This window comes from Chelonoidis abingdonii, chromosome 7 (assembly GCF_003597395.2).
Source record: "Chelonoidis abingdonii isolate Lonesome George chromosome 7, CheloAbing_2.0, whole genome shotgun sequence".
NCBI lineage: Eukaryota > Metazoa > Chordata > Testudines > Testudinidae > Chelonoidis > Chelonoidis abingdonii.
In genome coordinates, this window is record NC_133775.1 from 76,119,227 (window position 1) to 76,137,704 (window position 18,478).

At 45.8% G+C, this 18,478-nt stretch overlaps 1 protein-coding gene and 1 long non-coding RNA gene across 3 annotated transcripts in view; one reads left to right on the forward strand and one right to left on the reverse strand.

The window, feature by feature from the left end:
* LOC116824420 (uncharacterized) overlaps window positions 1–18,478 on the reverse strand; it is a 203,540-nt gene that overhangs the window by 113,374 nt on the left and 71,688 nt on the right. The window lies entirely within an intron of this gene.
* SIL1 (SIL1 nucleotide exchange factor) overlaps window positions 926–18,478 on the forward strand; it is a 285,228-nt gene continuing 267,675 nt past the window's right edge. For both annotated transcript variants that reach the window (XM_032779692.1, XM_032779694.1), the window contains exon 1: window positions 926–1,027. The gene's annotated coding sequence lies outside the window, so the exon portion shown is untranslated. The remainder of the gene's footprint in view (window positions 1,028–18,478) is intronic.

An 18,478-nucleotide genomic window follows, 5' to 3' on the forward strand; every position in this document is an offset into this window, starting at 1 on the left:
TCCTCAGCAGCTCGGGCTCCATTTCCCACAGAAATCGCGCTGCACAGAAACCGTTGGGAGAGTGACAATGGCGCCAAACGTGGATGGAAAAACAGTGACTGCTGGGATGTGAAGCGATGCATCACGGGGTGTTGGGACAGGAAGCGGAATGACCCCTTCCCACAACCCATGGCGCCAAAATGGGACGAGGTGCTCTGTGGGATAGCTGCCCATAATGCACCACTCCCAACAGCGCTGCAAATGCTGCAAATGTGGCCACACTGCAGCGCTGGTAGCTGTCAGTGTGGCCACACTGCAGCCCTTTCCTTACACAGCTGTACGAAGACATCTGTAACTCCCAGAGCTGTACAGCTGCAAGTGTAGCCATACCCAAAGAGAGAGAGATAAAATGAGTCTGCTAACAGCCAATTGGGTTTTACTTCACACAGTAGAGGTTCAAGCATTAAGCTCCAAAATCCCCCAGTTCGAGCCCACCCACTGGGAACCAGGGTTTGTCAGCGTTACACTAGCAAGAGCACGTGAGGCTCCATAGGGCACCTTAAAAAGCCACAGTGACCTCAGGCCACACATGGAGACACGCTGCTGTTGTTGCTGGAGCCCTGGCCCACTCTGTCAGCCCAAGCTAGAGAGCCCCCTGCTCAGGTCAGCGAGCTGCCCTCGGGCTGCGTGCAGGGAATCGCGTGTCTGGCAGCAGCTGTCCTGACAGCATCCACCGGGGACACTCCCCGGGAGGGGCCCACGGCATGGGGGTGGGATCAGAGACAGCCAGGCTGGCAACAGAGCGCCCAGCACCCAAGGCACGTCAGTCAGTCCCCAGCTCAAGAAGGGGCGGGGCTAACAGTCTCCGAGGCCCAGGCTTATGGGGGCGGGGCGAAAACCTCCGGTGGGCGGAGCACAGCGAGTCAATGTGCCGATCTCTGATTGGTGGCCGCGGTCACGTGCGCGGAGGCCGCGAGGAGGTGTTTGTGCACGCGATCAGCGAAGGCCGTGGAGCGTGCGCAGTAAGAGGCTTACGCTGGGGGCGCAGGTAGGAGCTGAGTAGGGTGGCTGGGAAGCCCCCGTTCATGAGGGGTTGTGGCGCCGCTCACGAGCTGTGGCAGGAGGGGGCTCTGGGCCTGTGTGGCGTAGGGCAGATTATAGGGAGCCACTGGACTTCCTGCCTTGTCCAGACAGCCGTGAATCTGTTGTTCCCAGGCGGCGCCCCGCGGGCTCGGGAGCCGGCCGGCTGGTGCCTTGCGCCCTACTATCGTCCTGCTACTCCCCTCAATGCTCCTCAATGCTCCCGGCTTGTGCCTTGCACCCCGCTGCCCCCCTCAGTGTGCCCCGCTCCCGGCTTGTGCCTTGCGCCCCGCTGCCCCCCTCAATGTGCCCCGCTCCCGGCTTGTGCCTTGCGCCCCGCTGCCCCCCTCAGTGTGCCCAGCTCCCGGCGTGCCTTGCGCCTTACTGTCCCCTCAATGTGCCCAGCTCCCGGTGTGCCTTGCGCCCCACCTGCTCCCTTGCTATGCCTGCGTTCCCCTCTGCCTCTTTCCTGCCCTGGGGAGCAGGTGATGGGTGTGTGTGGTGTGACCCATCCGCCTGTCGCTTGCAGATGAGGGGGCGCAGCAGGTAGCGTCACCCTGTGGACTGGTGTAAGGTTGCTAACCCTTCAGGTTTGTCCTGGAGTCTCCAGGAATTAAAGAGTGATCTACAGTTAAAGATTGTCATTTGATGAAACCTCCAGGCAATTTTGCAACTAAAATTGGCAACTTTGCTGTGGTGCAGGATCAAGTTGGCCAGGCATACAGCTTGGCCCTTCATGTTGGCAGTCCCCAGCATGCATTCGCTGTGCTTTCCTCCCAGCAGAAGTGAGGGGCCCTGGTGGGTGATGCTCTTCCTTGAGCTGAGGCCCCTGGCTACGTTGTGGGCTGGGACTAGCTGCACATAGCCATGGGAACCTTTATATTTAAAAATGGGGAGCTATATGCAGGGCTTTGGAGCAGAGCATAAGCTTTTGTGGGTGAATACCCACTTCGTCAGATGCAGAGTTTTAACACTAATTGTTCCAACCCCACTCTCTCTGCCTCATTGACTTGCATTTCCATGTTTTAGCTGAAAACCATTTTTTCTCTCCTGCCTATAGCTCTTACTACTTGTCTTCCTCTGTTGTTGTTAACTCTATGAAGCTTTGTGGGATACAGTCTGTGTGAAAGAGAATATAAGATAGAGTTGTTTTGCACTGTTGATTTCCATGGAAATTCTGGATATGTTGGATTCGGCTGAGTCTTAGGACTGTTTATTGTGGCTTTGAAAACAGCCAAGGAGCAATGCCTTTCATTTTTCATATCCAATATTTTCATTGTTTTAAAATGGCTTTAGACACTGTCAAATCAAATTTGACTCAAAATTTAGATTTTACAAAACTTAAAACTGGTGTTTCCATGAGTTTTTATTCCAGTAGAAACAGATTTTTATACTAAATTTTGTAATTTTTCTGTTTTGTTAGAGATGACGTGAAGAAAGGAAGCAATATAATATATTATAAAGCAGTTCTTGATTTTATAACCTGCTGTAAGGAGTAATGGTAAGGAAAGTCAGAAAATGTGTTTTTTAAAGGTGACCTGAAAAAATATTGGCCTTTTGTCCTTTTAGCTACTTTTGTGTTGTATATTGTAGGTCTGGAAATAAAAGGCAGTTTCAAAAAGAGCTCCTCCGCTAATCTGTTTTTTACATTAGAAATCCAGGTCCCCTTCTGGAAGATTCTATGGGCTTGTTTACACAGAAACTTGCACTGAAAAAACTGAATTACTTGTAGTCTGTACCTTTTGTTATTATGATACTATTTCTGAGTGTGGACATTCTTATTTTAGAATAGAAGTGTCCTGTTTTGATTTAAAAACTGACCTGATCAGGAGCACTCTTAAGAGTGTCCACACGCAAAACATCCGTTAAAATAACAAATGGTGTGGGTTAAAACTGATTCAGTTATTTTGGGACAGTTCAGTTACTTTGTGCGTACACCAGCCCTTAGCTGACTGGAGAACTAGTGAAATGGTGGCATTATATGAGTCAAGAGAGTGAAAGCCAAGCAGTTGAGAGGGGAAGAGGTTTTTATTATATGCCTACTAAAAACAGTTTTGTTTTTTAACCCTCCGATTTAACTGCAATGCTTGACTAACATTTTGGATATTGGAAGCCTTTGTTAAGCATTAAGTACTCCAATCCTTTCTGTTAGGCCAAGTCTACGCTTAAATGTTTGGTAGGTGTAGCTGTCAGTTAAGGGTGTAATCTGATCATTGATTTTATTAGATATAACTGTGGTTGCAAAAGCCCTAGTGTAAACACAGTTACACCACAAAAGCTTTTTTTTTTTTTTTTTTTTTTTTGGATGGTTTAAATTATTTTGCTCGCTGAACTGGAACAAGCTTTTTTTTGCTGATGTAACTGCATTTACTCTAGTTAACCTGGTGTAAGTATAGCTATACTGGCAAACCTTTTATATGTTCACAAGGTCTTAAAGTGTGAGGTGGGTGACAAGACCTGCCTTTTATAATGGATCCTACAAGTCTTTATTTCAGCTATATAAGATCATGCAGTCATGTTTGCTCTGAGCACAGGTTATCTTTGAAACAGCTGCATTGTTAGAGGTGGAATTTTTAATGTACGTCTTGTTTATCGTGCCCTAAAATGGCTGTATTGGACCCTGCCATTTGCTCTTATCCAGTCCCAATATGATGGCTGCATAACTGCATCCAAGGCAGAGGTATCTAGAAAGCGGCCCCAAGGAGTTCTACAATGCAAATACACCATCCTTAATATTGAGGTGCATCTAGTGGAGACTTCTGTAGCTTCTCCTATGAAAAGTCAGGTGTTGCATGTTGGGTCCTGTTGTGTATGCAGGCTCACATCTCGCTTGGAGCTGAGGGGGATGTAAATCTACTCCATTTATGGAAACTAAGTGTGGTGTGTTCCTGGCAAGTTGCCAGCATACCCCTTGCAATAAGGAAGTGACTGGTGACAATGATTAATTTTTGATATGCTACTACTACATTACCTTCTTCTCTCTCATTGGTCCAATTTTGAATTTATTTACATTTAACAATAACAGTGTCCTCAACAAGCCTCTTTCTGCCCATCCTGTTGAGGAGCATACCCTCATCCTTCCCCCCAAATCCCCTCTTATTGTTTTTGTGTCACAGTGAAGTTGAGGCTGAGGCTTATTTAAAAGATGATTGGCTCAAGATGGACAGATATGATAGCATGTTAAATATGCCTCACATTGGTCTGTGGAGGTTTTGTGAGGCTGAACTTGAGGACAGAGAGGACCGACTTCCTCTCTGACCGTATGCAAATCACTTAAACTCTCTCTAACTCAGTTTCCCCATCTGGGAAATAATACTTAACTCCCCTTTGTGAAGTAGATGAGTCAGCTTTAATTAATATTTGTCAAGCACTCTGTGGATCAGGAGTGCTATATAAAGCTAATTTATTATTAACACAAGATATTCTTAGTACCTGAAATGAGTGATGACAGAAAACAGATTCTACTGGGATATAGCCATGTAAAACAAGGCAGTACCGCTTTGTAAAGCTTTGAGTAAACTTCTTTTACGTCATTAGAATTTTCATTTTCAAAGCTTCTGTTTCTAAAAAATCCCCAAAAGGCCCAAATTAACTGTTTTGTTTGGAAGCCCTAAATAGGTTTGCTATCACTTGAAATTCAGCCCAAGATTCACCAGAGGTTTGCAAATCTTGTCCCTTGTTTCAGGTTTGTTGTGAAGTCTGAAATCAGGATTTCATTATGAACATATTGCTGTATTCCAGTAGGGCTATGTGCGCATTTTCCTGTTAAGGAGCAGGTCCAGCTGCCCAATTGCACTTTGAAATGTATTATTGTCTCAATAAAGAGTTTTTAAGAAGTAGGCATGTCACTTTTCATAAAACATTTTGTAACCATTAGCTTGAATTGTTCTATTTGGGACAATATGTGAATCCCAATTGGGAGGTCTAGAGTGGATATTGGGATATAATATTTCCCTAGGAGGGTGATGAAGCACTGGAATGGGTTACCTAGGGAGGTGGTGGAATCTCCATCCTTAGCAGTTTTTAAGGCCCAGCTTGACAAAGCACTGGCTGGGATGATTTAGTTGGTGTTGGTCTTGCTTTGAGCAGGGGATTGGACTAGACCTCCTGACGTCTTTTCCTGCCTTGATATTGTATGATTCTATAATCCCATCTAAGGTAGGGAATGAGCGTGTAACTGCTCAGGAATCCACAGTCTGAAAAAATAGTGATGCAGGGGTTAATGAACGTATTACATTATTATGAATGAACCAAAAGGACTGGGGAAGTCCTAGCACTTGCCTATAAGCTGATGGGATCAGAACCCTGTCCCTATGTAATAAACAGAAAGCTGTGACTGTCTCTTCACTGGAAAAAAAGGTGTGATGGTTTTGTTTTTTTTTAAATTCCAGGATAACTAACTCAAATTAGTTATCTCACTCGTTCTCAAACTGTGGTCAGGACCCCAAAGTGGCTTGAGACCCCCCCCGACCCCTGCTGACCCCAGCAATGGGGCTCGGGGAGGCTCAGACTTTAGTTCCCCCTCCTTGGGTCATGTAATAATTTTTGTTATCAGAAGAGGGGGTCCCGGTGCAATGAAGTTTTGAGAACCCTGTGTAAATTTAAACTGAGATGGTTATAATGATATAACCTGACTGTGTAGACACTCTTACATTGGAATATGAGTACTACTCTTTTGTTTAGCTTGGGAAGGGGTTTATGCTATGCCCCCCAAAAGCCACTCTTAGGCTGGAATAAGAATGTCCACTTGAGGCATGTGTATGTGTGTTATATTGGTATAACTGGTAAAACTTTCCTGTGTAGTCAAGACCTAACGTCCTCCTTTTCAAGACATAGTTGTTTTTAAAGAACACTGGCATTTTGAAAAGTCACCATAAACTGGGATTTGTCTGTTGCAGACAGGGTGCCTTCCAGGGCTCTGCTATGAAACCTCTCTTAGGCTGGTATCTGTCAGAGGCTATTCCCTATGGGCAGCATATCTCAGCTATAGCTCTTCATCAGGGCCACCCTCATTGGACTCACTGAGGGACCAGCCACAGCTGTTGTAAGCTGAGGTCATTGCTCAGCTGTTTTCTACTGGACAAATTCTATCTGAGAACCTTTATTTTTGTTCTGTGGTCAATCCCAAGTTTGGTCCAGCTGCTCCCATTATCATGTGGCCACTCAGATGGCAAGGTATTAGCTGACATCCCACAGTCAATATGGGTCTGCTATGTCCTTACTCTAACTGTTCAGTCCTGAGATCCACTTGTAGTCCTCAAAGTAGGTCATATGGAGAGCTGCATTACAATGGCAACAAACAACTTCCAGGTGTTGTTTCCAACTGTCAAACAGTAAAAGAGAGGAAGAGGAATTGAAATGAGAGGTAAGCCCTGAGCATCTCCCTGGCATTAAGCCAGGCTTCCCTATGTAATTCATTTCAGCATCTGCACTCTAAGTGCAGGAATCTATCTTTAGTTTGATAACCTACTCACTCTTGTTCAGTATGTGAGTTGGTTTCTAAACTCCAGTGTAATAACTTTTAACTCTGGTCAGTGGGCAAGAGCATGAGCTGCATTCTGTTAATGTTCGGCCCATTTTTCTACTTGGTACAAATGCATAACATCTGCTAGCACACAGAATAGAGAATGTGCACTCTAATATTCTGCTTGTCTTTATTGCTTCTATTATAACCCTCACAAAGGATGGGCAAGGATGATGGGGGATGGATCACTTGATGATTACCTGTTCTGTTCATGCTCTGTGAAGCACCTGTCATTGGCCACTGTCGGAAGACAGATGCTGGTCTAGATGGACCTTTGGTCTGACCCAGTATGGCTGTTCTTATGGAAAATGTTGTCTTTAATGGTGACAATGAATAATTTCAGGTTAAAATTTGAACTTTATTTTACATTGTGAAGAGTTCTGCTCACTGTACAACAGTGATTTAAAAAGAATCCTCAATGTTGGTGTGTATTAAGAAAGGTACAGAGAACAATATGTTAATGCCATTACATAAGTTATTGGTATTCCTTCTTGAATGCTGTATTCAGCTGTAGTAACTTCATATCAGAAAGAATGTAGCAGAAATGGAAACAGTCTAGACAAGTACAGCTAAACTGTTAACGGCATGAAAGAGAAGTTTCATATTTCTGAAGACGTGAAGAGAGGTTAAAAAGATTAGGGCTACTTAACCTCAAGAGGAGACAAGAAATAAAAAAAGCAACTGAATATTGGTATATAAAACAACAAATGCTCCAGAGAAAGCCAGTCAGACACTCATCTTTATCTTTTCAGCTGCGTGCAGATCTGGTCATCCCATCTCAAAAAAGATATGTTGGAATTGGAAAAGGTTCAGAAAAGGGTAACAAAAATGATTAGGGATATGGAACAGATTCTATATCAGGAGGGATAAATAAGACTGGAACTTTTCAGCTTGGAAAAGAGATGACTAAGGGGAGGAGCGATATGATAGAGGTCTTTAAAATCATGACTGGTTTGGAGAAGGTAAATAAGGAAGTGTTGTTTTACTCATAACCACAGGAACGAGGTCACCAACTGAAATTAATAGGCAGCAAGTTTAAAACAAACAAAAGGAGTATTTCTTCACACAACACATAGTCAACTTGTGGAACCCTTTGCCAAGACCATAACAGGGTTAAAAAAAGAACTAGATAAGTTCATGGACGATAGATTCATCAGTGGCCGTTAGCCAGGATGGACAGGGGTCCAAAACTGTGCTCTGAGGTGTTGATGATTACCTGTTCTGTTCATTCCTTCTGTTGAAAGACAGGATTCTGGGCTTGAGGGACCGTTGGTGTGACCCAGTATGACTGTTCTTGTGTTCAAAGTGAGACTTCGGGTTTGTGCACATGGGGAAATTGACTTAGCTGTGTTGGAATAAGCTATTCTGGAATAGCTCCCCTTGCAATGTGATGCCTCGCAGGGTTGTGAGGCATCTTGCTCCCACTTGCCCTTAGCATGAGGAAGTTGTGTCTATATCTCCCAGAGGTCAGCTCCCCAACTCTGCGGGCAGTACAAGCACTCCCCTCGGAGTGAAAGTAACTTACAGGACTTATTGGTACTTCTGGATTCCTGGTGGGGGGTGGCCTCAACCAGAAGGGGTGTGGCCTCAAGATTTATAGGCCCTGGGGCACCGGCTGTGACTGGGAGCCCCAGGGCCTTTAAATCAACTGGGGCTCCCAGCTGCAGAGGTGGCTGGGAGCCCCCGGGGCTCAGGGGCAAATTAAAGAGCCCAGGGCTCTGGCCGCTATGGAGCACCAGGCCCTTTAAATCCCCACTGCAGCTCTGGCTGCCGGAGCTGCGGGCAGGATTTAAAGGGCTCTGGGCTGACCGCACCAGAGCCCTTTAAATCTGGCCCCAGCCCGGCCACTGGAGCCATGGGCGGAGGGTTTAAAGGGCTCTGGGCTGATGGCAGCCAGGGCAGCCCATAGCACTTTAAATCTGGCCCCAGCCCGGCTGCTGGAGCCGCGGATGAGGGGTTTAAAGGGCTCTGGGCTGACCGCAGCAGTAGCATCCCAGAGCCCTTTAAATCCGGCCCCAGCCCGGCCGCCAGAGCTGCGGGTGGGATTCAAAGGGCTCTGGGGTGCCCGCTGCTGCGCGGAGCCCAGAGCCCTTTAAATCCCTATGGCGGAAGCCCGTGTGGTCCGGCGTGGCATACTGGCTCTTGCTGGTACGCTGTACTGGACTGGACTGGCTTACTTTCACCTCTGACTCCCCTCTTGGCCTGCACAGGCCTCACTGCCTTTCTTCAGGTTAGGAAAAGGCACACTCCACTCTCTGCTTATCTCCCTGGAGTGTCCAGCCACTGTTCTACTAGGCAGTTACAGTATTCATGGATCTGTTGCTTCCAAAGAAACAACACACCCCAGTTTACCAGTTCCATCTCGTTTCACAGTTCTGCATACAGCACTTAGATATGTTTATAGTGAAATCAAGAATAAATCTCTTTGCTTTGTTTTGTTTGTGATAGCAGGTAGAAGAAGTGGAAACAAATGGTTACAGATAAAATAAAATCATAAAACACATTCCAGAGCCTAGACTTAATTAACATGGTTCTCTCATGTCTTGTGGAGGAGTATTGCACACCCAACATGCTTCTAGGCTGGCTATGATCCTGCTTTCATAACACAAACACACTGTTAGTTTGTCTTCTTGGTGAAGAATCCAAAATGTCTCTTGGTGCTCTCTAGATATAGCAGAACAATCCTTTGCCATTACTCATAAACAGGACACCTTCTGTTCATTGTTTCTTCCAGTGGCTTTCCTCTCTTGTTGATTTTGCAATCTCTTCATTAGCATCAGGCTCAGTATACAAACAGACATAGACTGTGAGGCAGGCAATACACTTATGAGCAGACGGAGATAAGCATCTGTTACCATGTGCCGAAAGAAATATTTTTGAGGTATGTCACCTCCTGATGACCTGCCTTAATCCCAAATCCTGAAGAATATAATTTTCAGTATAGGTACAAAACTTTTAAATATTATCTGTGTATACATTTTGCAGTGCTTATGATGATCACATGCCACCCTTTGATGAACTAATGTGCATATATATCTGACCCAGGGATCCCTGTGCATTCCTGTACCCTCTGCCAGTTGGCACGAAGTGGTCCCTGGGTTACATATGGACACTATTCCAGAACAGAAGTGACTTCATTCTGGAATAATATTCTTCTATAGCTATGTGAGTCAATTGTCCTGTGTGGATGAGGACTCAGCCACTGTGTATTAATTGATTTAATCAAGAGTAACTGCTTTAATCCATGTACATTTAACCGGAGAAAATATCAGTAGCTGGCTCTGACTAGTCCTAAATGCCCCCAGCACCACTTCCCACTGTCCTGAATTTAGAGCAGTCAGTGCCTTTCTGAAACACAACCCCATCTTGTCACATTCTGGGATGTAGTCCAGATGAGTGAAGGGTTGTGTCACCACCTGCTCTGTAATCCTAGATACCTGAAATGCCCCATTGCTGTGCCTGGCAACCTGGACACCAGCAACCAACAGGTGAGCATGCAGGTCACACCATGAGTGTCTGTGCGCTGTCCATCCATGGATCAGCATCTCTGACCCCAGCAGCACAACAGCTGCTTGTGGGCTTCTACCAGCTTTGGTTACCACTTGCCGCGTGACCCCCCAACACACTCCCCGTCACAAATTTTCCGCAAACTGTGTGACCTGAAGCATCCCACCTGCTCCTGGACCACTCAGAGAAATAATTAGGTTTGTTTGCTCCTTTTAAAGAGACAAAAGCACATTTGTTTATTAATTTAACTAGGGCAAATACATCCTTTCCTTCAAACATAGCCCTTATAGTAAAAATAAAACCCATTTATTAACAACAGGACATAAGTAATGTCAAGTGAAAGGAATAAACATAGAAAGGGTTACTTAATCGAGCAAGGTACAGGCTTTGTTCAAGATCTGTTTATTTTTTTCTCACCAGTCTTCCTTCTTCCTAGCCATGGCTGACTTTCCCTCCATTAGAACCTTCCACAGAAGTACCAGGGGCAGCCTTCCCGTGTCTTCCTTGGTGAAAGTTCTTTGTTTAAGCAAGTTTCTCACCTATGTTCAGTTCCCAGAGATGTCAGCTCCTCTCTCCCTTTGGCTGAAGGATCCATCTTTCTCAGCTTGCGAGAGCTCCTGCCCTTTGTGCCTGTCTAGTGATGGATGCCAAAATGGCTTTCTATCTCTGCTTATAGCTTCCAAAGTTCAATGACCTAGTTTAAAGAGGGCAAGATAACCTCATGCTAGTCTTCCCTTCCTGTGGTCTTTTTGTTTCCCCTGCTGATTTTTGTATAGATGGGGCTTCCATGTTTTAGGTCATACTTCACTTGATTTCTCTGGAGACAGATAGGTTTTCCCCAGACGGGAGGGAAGATAGCTGTTTTTCCGTTCATTTGGTCACAGATTGTAAAGCATAACATCAATGAGTATCCATAGTTCCTTATATAGTGTTAATACATACATTTCATGATGATGTTAATCACCAGTGTGCCATTAGCATTCAGAAAGTATCTTACTTGATATGCTGTTATAATACAGCAATATTGTATGCTGTTAGTGGATTCTATTATTTATCATTTGAGGTGCCACCGTGTCTTTATAACTCAGATACAATTTCTCTCTCTTGCAGGGGAGTAGATGCAATGCTGTGTTCTCCCCACCTGATAGCTTTGTTTACCTTATGTGTAAATGACCCTTCATCGTCTCTTCCTGATGAGCAGGCTGGTCAGAGAAGCAAACACATTCCTTTGTCTAGGCATACCTGTTTACCAGCTCCCCAGACATGCCGAGATTAAACATTTTTTAGTCAAATTCCATTATATGTCCCAAACTCTTAATACACACCCCCAACGTACATCATACAAGTATATTAATGGTCAGTGAGTTACTAGTTTTCCAATGACATATTACATGACACCTTTTAGATACAGAGTATAGCCATAGTGAGTTGGAGTACACCAAATTGGTCAGGTCAGCTGAAATGCATTGCCTGATTCCAGTGAGCCCTCTGGTATTGGGATGCTCTTAGGGTCACGCATCCACTGTATCCTCTTTCTTTGCTGGCAACAGCATGGCTGAGCTCTGACATTTTATTGTAGCTGTGGGGTGAAATCCTCATCTCATTGAAGTCCATGGCAAAACTATTGACTACAGTGCAGTCAGGATTGACCCTGTTTTTCACCACATTCATCTATTGAAACTAGTTAGCTTAAGTATCAGAGGGGTAGCCGTGTTAGTCTGGATCTGTAAAAGCATCAAAGAGTCCAGTGGCACCTTATAGACTAACAGACATATTGGAGCACGAGCTTTCGTGGATGAATACCCACTTCATCGGATGCATGTTGGATGCATCCGACGAAGTGGGTATTCACCCATGAAAGCTCATGCTTCAATACGTCTGTTAGTCTATAAGATGCCACAGGACTCTTTGAATAGCTTAAGTATGTTAACCATAATTCTGCTTCCTCTCACAAAGTTGCACTGGAGAAATGTTGGGAAAATGATGGAGGAATAATGAATGGCACCCCTCCCGTTATAATTCAGTACTTAACCAATGCCAAAGTCTGGTGTTATGTGGAGCATTGTGCTGCTGTAGGAGGCTATATTTCCAATGAGATGTAAAAGCAAGTTCCTGTTCACTTGTAATTAAGGTTCCCATAGCCCTTATACAAATATGGGGTGCCTTGACCAAATTTCAGTCTAGGCAATTAGATTCTGCTTCCATAAATGATCTCTGTGGTTTCTCTGATTCTTCCTCTTGTCTCAAAGGGCTGTGTAGTGTAATTAGTGCTACATACATGCTTAAGAATACTCAAAAATATGGCTATATCTGTTGGATGAATGTACGTATATAGATATTGGATGATTTGGATCCCAAATATAGCTTGTGAAACACTTGGCGTCATGGGATGAAAGAATATATAATTTATTCTAGATTTGTGTTGATAATACTATAGGATTTTCAGTGAGCAGGTTAGAGCAGTCCTGAACCATGAGTTTGTTGTTTGCATGCACAATGAGAACCTTTGCCAGTAATTCATGAAGTCTGCTGCTAGTGTCTGCAAAGGAAGGGGAGATGCTTTCAAAACCTCTGGGTCACTAGGTTGCAAGGAAAGAGTCCCTGTATAGATGTGTGTGGTGTTTCTGGGGAGAGCTTGTACCAGGTATCTGCTTTTAAATTTCCAAATACATTTATTTTTAACAACTACCTATTTTAAACACAATGTTTTGTTTATCAGGAGTTTTTTAAAGGTTTCACTATTAATTTTAGAACTTCCATTTCAAGCATGTTTCTGTGAAATTGACTTTTTCAATGTCCGTTGCATTGTGCTCTTTTGCAGGAAATCTCTGCATAATTATTTCTTATGTACTTATTAAATCTATCAGCCAACAGATGTCAAGTGTAGCAAAATGCTATAATAATATTATGAACTAATAATAGTTATAATGCTTCTAATTGCCTGGCATGGCTTTTGATAGAGGCAGACTCAGAAATTAGAGCAAGTGAATGCTTAACCTTGAACCAGAGAAGCATAAATGAGCGCTTAATCTTGCTCTAGGTGTACTATACTTGCAGGTGTTTCAACTGCGCCTACCTATCTCTAATCAAGTGGCCAGTTCCCTTAATTTCCTCAAATGGATCAGGAGTAGAAATCATTTAAATCAGTTATTATAGTAAAAACCTATTATCTGTATGTTCAGAGATGCAGAACAACTCTGGCAAACTCTGTTGATGAGCAAGTTTATTGAAATGAAGCCTGGTCATTTTAAAACTAATTTGGCAGCAGACCACTTGGGTTTCAAAGAATTCTTGTGTCTTGATTATTACAACAATGCACACAGATTGCTTCCACATTGGGAAGACTAGAGAAGAAGGATTCCTGCACTCTTATATGCAGCACAATCAACTTGCATAAAAGTGCCAGGAAGTCTTTCTGACACAGGCTGAAATGTGTTTTTGGAAGTTAGTTAGCTATTCATTACAGATAAAATTCACCCACCCCTGCACAAACACAGAGTAAATCCACTTTAGGTCTGATCTTGAGTTCTTGCACCTTCCATTGAAATAAAGGGAAGTTGTGGGTGTTCATTGTTTCTCAGGATCAAGCCCTTGGTGTAGGGAAGCTGTGCAGGGTTTGGGGGGTGAGTGTTATGGAATTGACTGAACACTTCAAAGTCAGGTGTAGGTTGCTGGACTGCAGGACAAACTTCTCATTGGCCAGTATTCTAGCATTTGGTCTAGAATAGCGACTGCAGCATTTTTCACATAGCATGTGTCTACCCAGCAATCATAGAATATCAGGGTTGGAAGGGACCTCAGGAGGTCATCTAGTCCAACCCCCTGCTCAAAGAAGGACCAACCCCCCACTAAAGCATCCCAGCCAGGACTTTGTCAAGCCTGACCTTAAAAACCTCTAAGGAAGGAGATTCCACCACCTCCCTAGGGAACCCATTCCAGTGATTCACCACCCTCCTAGTGAAAAAGTTTTTCCTAATATCCAACCTAAACCTCCCCCACTGCAACTTGAGACCATTGCTCCTTTTCTGTCATCTGGTACCACTGAGAACAGTCTGAGCCATCTTCTTTGGAACCCCTTTCAGGTAGTTGAACAGCATATCAATTCCCCCTCACGGTTTTCGTCTGCAGACTAAACAATCCAGTTTGCTCCCTCTCCTCGTAAGTCACGTGCTCCAACCTCCTAATCATTTTTGTTGCCCTCCGCTGGACTCTTTCCAATTTTCCACATCCTCCTTGGCGTATGGGGTCCAAAACTGGACACAGTACTCCAGATGAGCCTTACCAAAATGTCCAATAGAGGAATGATCACGTTCCTCGATCTTCTGGCAGTGCCCCTACTTATACAGCCAAAATACCGTAGCCTTCTTGGCAACAAGGGCACACTGTCGACTAATATCCAGCTTCCATTCACTGTAACCCAGGTCCTTTTCTGCAGAACTGCTTCCTAGCCATTCAGTCCCTAGTCTGCAGCAGTGCATGGGTTCTCCGTCCTAAGTGCAGGACTCTGCTCTTGTCCTTGTTGAACCTCATCAGGGTTCTTTTGGCTCAAACCCTAATTGTCTAGGTCCCTCTGTTATCCTATCCCTATCCTCCAGCATATCTACCACTCCTCCAATTTAGTGTCAGCTGCAAACTTGCTGAGAGTGCAGTCCACGCCATCCTCCAGATCATTAATGACGATATTGAACAAAACCGGCCCCAGGACCAGCCCTCAGGGCACTCTGCTTGAAACTGGCTGCCAACTAGACACGGATCTTACAGACAAATACAAAGCCAGTCAGACGAGGCTTTGACTGAAGGTTTAAACACACAACCAGCCAGCAACCTCCCCTCCTCCATGTAACTACAGCTATTCCAGTCACAGCCAAGGTGCAAGCCACAGGCAGCACACCCTGAGATCAGTCAGTCCAGGCTATTGCTGACTGGGGGCAGCAGAGGAGTTGGAATTGAACTCCAGAGCCAAGGGATCCCACAGAGAACAACTTGTCAGCACCCCCTTTCTCCCACTCCAGCCCCAGCCTTTGTCCACTAACCACAAGAGCAGCAGCATCACGTGGTAGAAACAGGTTCACACATGCCACCAGGGCAGCTGCCAGCACACGGGTGCAAGGTGTTTGTGCACACAGCACTGCTCAGCATACAGGTCACCAGCTCCAGCTTCCCAACAGATTTTAGGGGAGAAGAGACCTCAGCTCTCTGTGCAGACAGGGGGAAGTGCTGTTCCAGCCACCAGCAGGGCAGCTGGGGATCCAGCGAGAGGAGAATGGTGGACGCCTGTCTGCTCCGGATAGAGCCTCACCCAGCTCCTGTCACCCATGCCTCAGGCTCAGACACCCAGCCGAGGTCGCCCCATCCCCCTGCAGTGAACAGGAGACGACAAGACGGCAGCAGCCTATGCCTTTTCAATGACACTTGCAGTGAACTGGACTGGGGACAAGATGGAGGGAGCCCCATGAGTGCCCTCAGTGGAGACGAGCAGTAACTTCAAGCTGCCTCTAGTGCCCTCCTGGACAGAAAGGAACAGAGCCAAAGGTCACCCCCTGCCCCACAATCCAGTGATCAACAGGAGCTGATGGAGTGGACATTCTCAGCGCAGGCACCAGGCCTGCATCCATCGCTAGGAGTCACCAGTCTGACCTGATGCCCCATGACCAGTCCTGTGGCAACCTCTCCCCTTCCTTGATAGCAAGGCAGAAAAGGAACACCTGTGAGCCAGCTAACACAGGGAGCACTGCCAGTCAGGGAGGAGAGCAGATGGCCAGATGGGAGGTTGTCCGGGGGGAGTTTGTGGCACAGGATGAGAGAGACTCTTCCCCACTCCATCCATTGCTTAGCCAAGATCTTTAAATCTTTTCTTCGAGCCTCTGGTCATTTCTGTGGCTCTTCTTGGAGCTCCCTACAGTCTGAGGGGCCCAACGCAGAATGCAGGATACAAGGGGGAAGAGAGGGAGATCTCCACCCCCAACCTCCAGGCTGGGAGCCCTCTGAGATGGATAGACCTAGAGCAGAGTGCAGGGTGTCAGGGAGACCTGGACGCAGGGACTGTTCTCAGTGTCTGTGTCCTGCTACCCCAGGCCTGTGCATGGGGAATCCAGAAACAGCTACAGCAATGGGATTACGCATGCAACGCCAGGGAAAGGGATACATAGTCAAGGTGTTCCTTGCTTCCCAATTGTCCATCTCCCCTGTCTTTGCTGAACAGGTTTTTAAGATCAGATCAGGACATCAGCCACCCTTTCGTCCCATTTGTTCCATCGTCAACTCCAGGGAGGATATTTGTTCTGACATTTCCACATCGGCAATGGAACACGTCCAATGGGACATTGCTGTTCCACTGTGCCACACAAGCCATGTTGGATGGAGATCTCACCATAGCAGAGGGTCTGAAGCCCAACATGGTGCCAGGTCAGCAGGTCTGAGCCCCATGCACACATACCCTCTGCCTGGCTGGAGTGGGAGAATCACTCTCAGTGCTCAGACAGCAGCAGGAGACATCTCACACAACCACGGGGAGAGAGCCTTCTCTGTCTCAGCAATGGGCCCAGCAACTCTGCCCACACCCAGATTCACTCACTTTCCTTTCTCCCTGTTTGCAGAGGAAGGCCCCACCCCTGTGTACAAAATCAACAGTCCTGGGCACTGAGAACTAACCCCTGGAACAGCTTCCAGACCCCAATGTCAGAGTGGAGGAGGGGGAACAGAGGAGATCCAGCCTCATAGCAGACCCCATGGCTTAAGTGAACCACTTGTGGGCCAATCTGGGGCTGGGCCTCAGCCAAGGAGATGGTTGAGAGGCACTGGCATTGCTTAGCAAACCAAGTGAACACTTTTTCATAGATTGTAGGACTGGAAGGGACCTCAAAAGGTTATCGAGTCCAGTCCCCTGCCCTCATGGCAGGACCAAATACTGTCTAGACCATCCCTGATGACATTTATCTAACCTACTCTTAAATATCTCCAGAGATGGAGATTCCACAACCTCCCTAGGCAAATTTGTTCCAGTGTTTAACCACCCTGACAGTTAGGAATTTTTTCCTAATGTCCAATCTATACCTCCCTTGCTGCAGTTTAAGCCCATTGCTTCTTGTTCTATCATTAGAGGCTAAGGTGAACAAGTTTTCTCCCTCCTCCTGATGACACCCTTTTAGATACCTGAAAACTGCTATCATGTCCCCTCTCAGTCTTCTCTTTTCCAAACTAAACAAACCCAATTATTTCAGCTTTCCTTCGTAGGTTATGTTCTCTAGACCTTTAATCATTCTTGTTGCTCTTCTCTGGACCCTCTCCAATTTCTCCATATCTTTCCTGACATGTGTCACCCAGAACTGGACACAATACTCCAGTTGAGGCCTAACCAGCGCAGAGTAGAGCAGAAGAATGACTTCTTGTGTCTTGCTCACAACACACCTGTTAATGCATCCCAGAATCACATTTGCTTTTTTTGCAACAGCATCACTCTGTTGGGTTAGTAGAATTTGAGTTAGCAGACTATGGGTTTGTTTACCTAGGGCTTGAGCATCATTTTTAACCCCATGTTAGGAATTATTGAACCTTTGGTCCTAACCTGTCTTGTCTTTGTTATGTGGGCCTGAATCCAACCACCCAAATCCCAGACTTCCTGCTGCCCTCCCAAAATGTGGCTATTCTGGCCCTTTGTTTGTGGTGCAGTGTAGGAAATTGACTGTGCAAAGGACAAAGCAACTGAGCCCATGGGATTGTGGAATACTTTTGGTGTACTCCCAGAACATGAGTCTGATGGGCGTATGTCTACACTGCAGTGCCATTTGGCTTGAACTCTGGGTCCTGGACTAAGGCATGGACTGTCCACCCCCAAGGGTTCTGGGACCAGGGTTAGCATGTCTTGTCCACAGACAGAAGTTGGATTAGGCTTACTCCTAAGTGTGAACCCTGGGCTTACAAGGCACTGTAGACGTACACTTAGAGGCTCACTACCCATAAATCCGCAAAATTGTGGATCCAACAGTATTGCCCTTCATCCTACCTTCAACAGCCTCACTACACTCCAGCCTAAATGGAGATGAAGAGGTGCTGAAGGGATGCTTACTTTCATGGTGCACAAGGGATGCTCTGTTTGTCTGCTCTTATATCCCTACCACAGGGTTTATCCTGTGTGAAGAACCTTCTGCCAGGCTCTCTCTGCTTTCACCCAAGCTCACTACAGACAGAATGGTAAGCTTATTGTAAACCTTTTTTCCTTTCAAAGCAGTGCATAATGGATCGGGGCACTGCTGTGCTTGCTTTACTGCTCATTTCTCTTTGTTTTATTCATTTAATGTGAATTTAATGCTGGTGAAGAGTTCTGGATTCACAGCCCTAGAGACAGAAGTCCTCTGTTTCACCACAGAGCAGGTACAGCATAGGCAATGG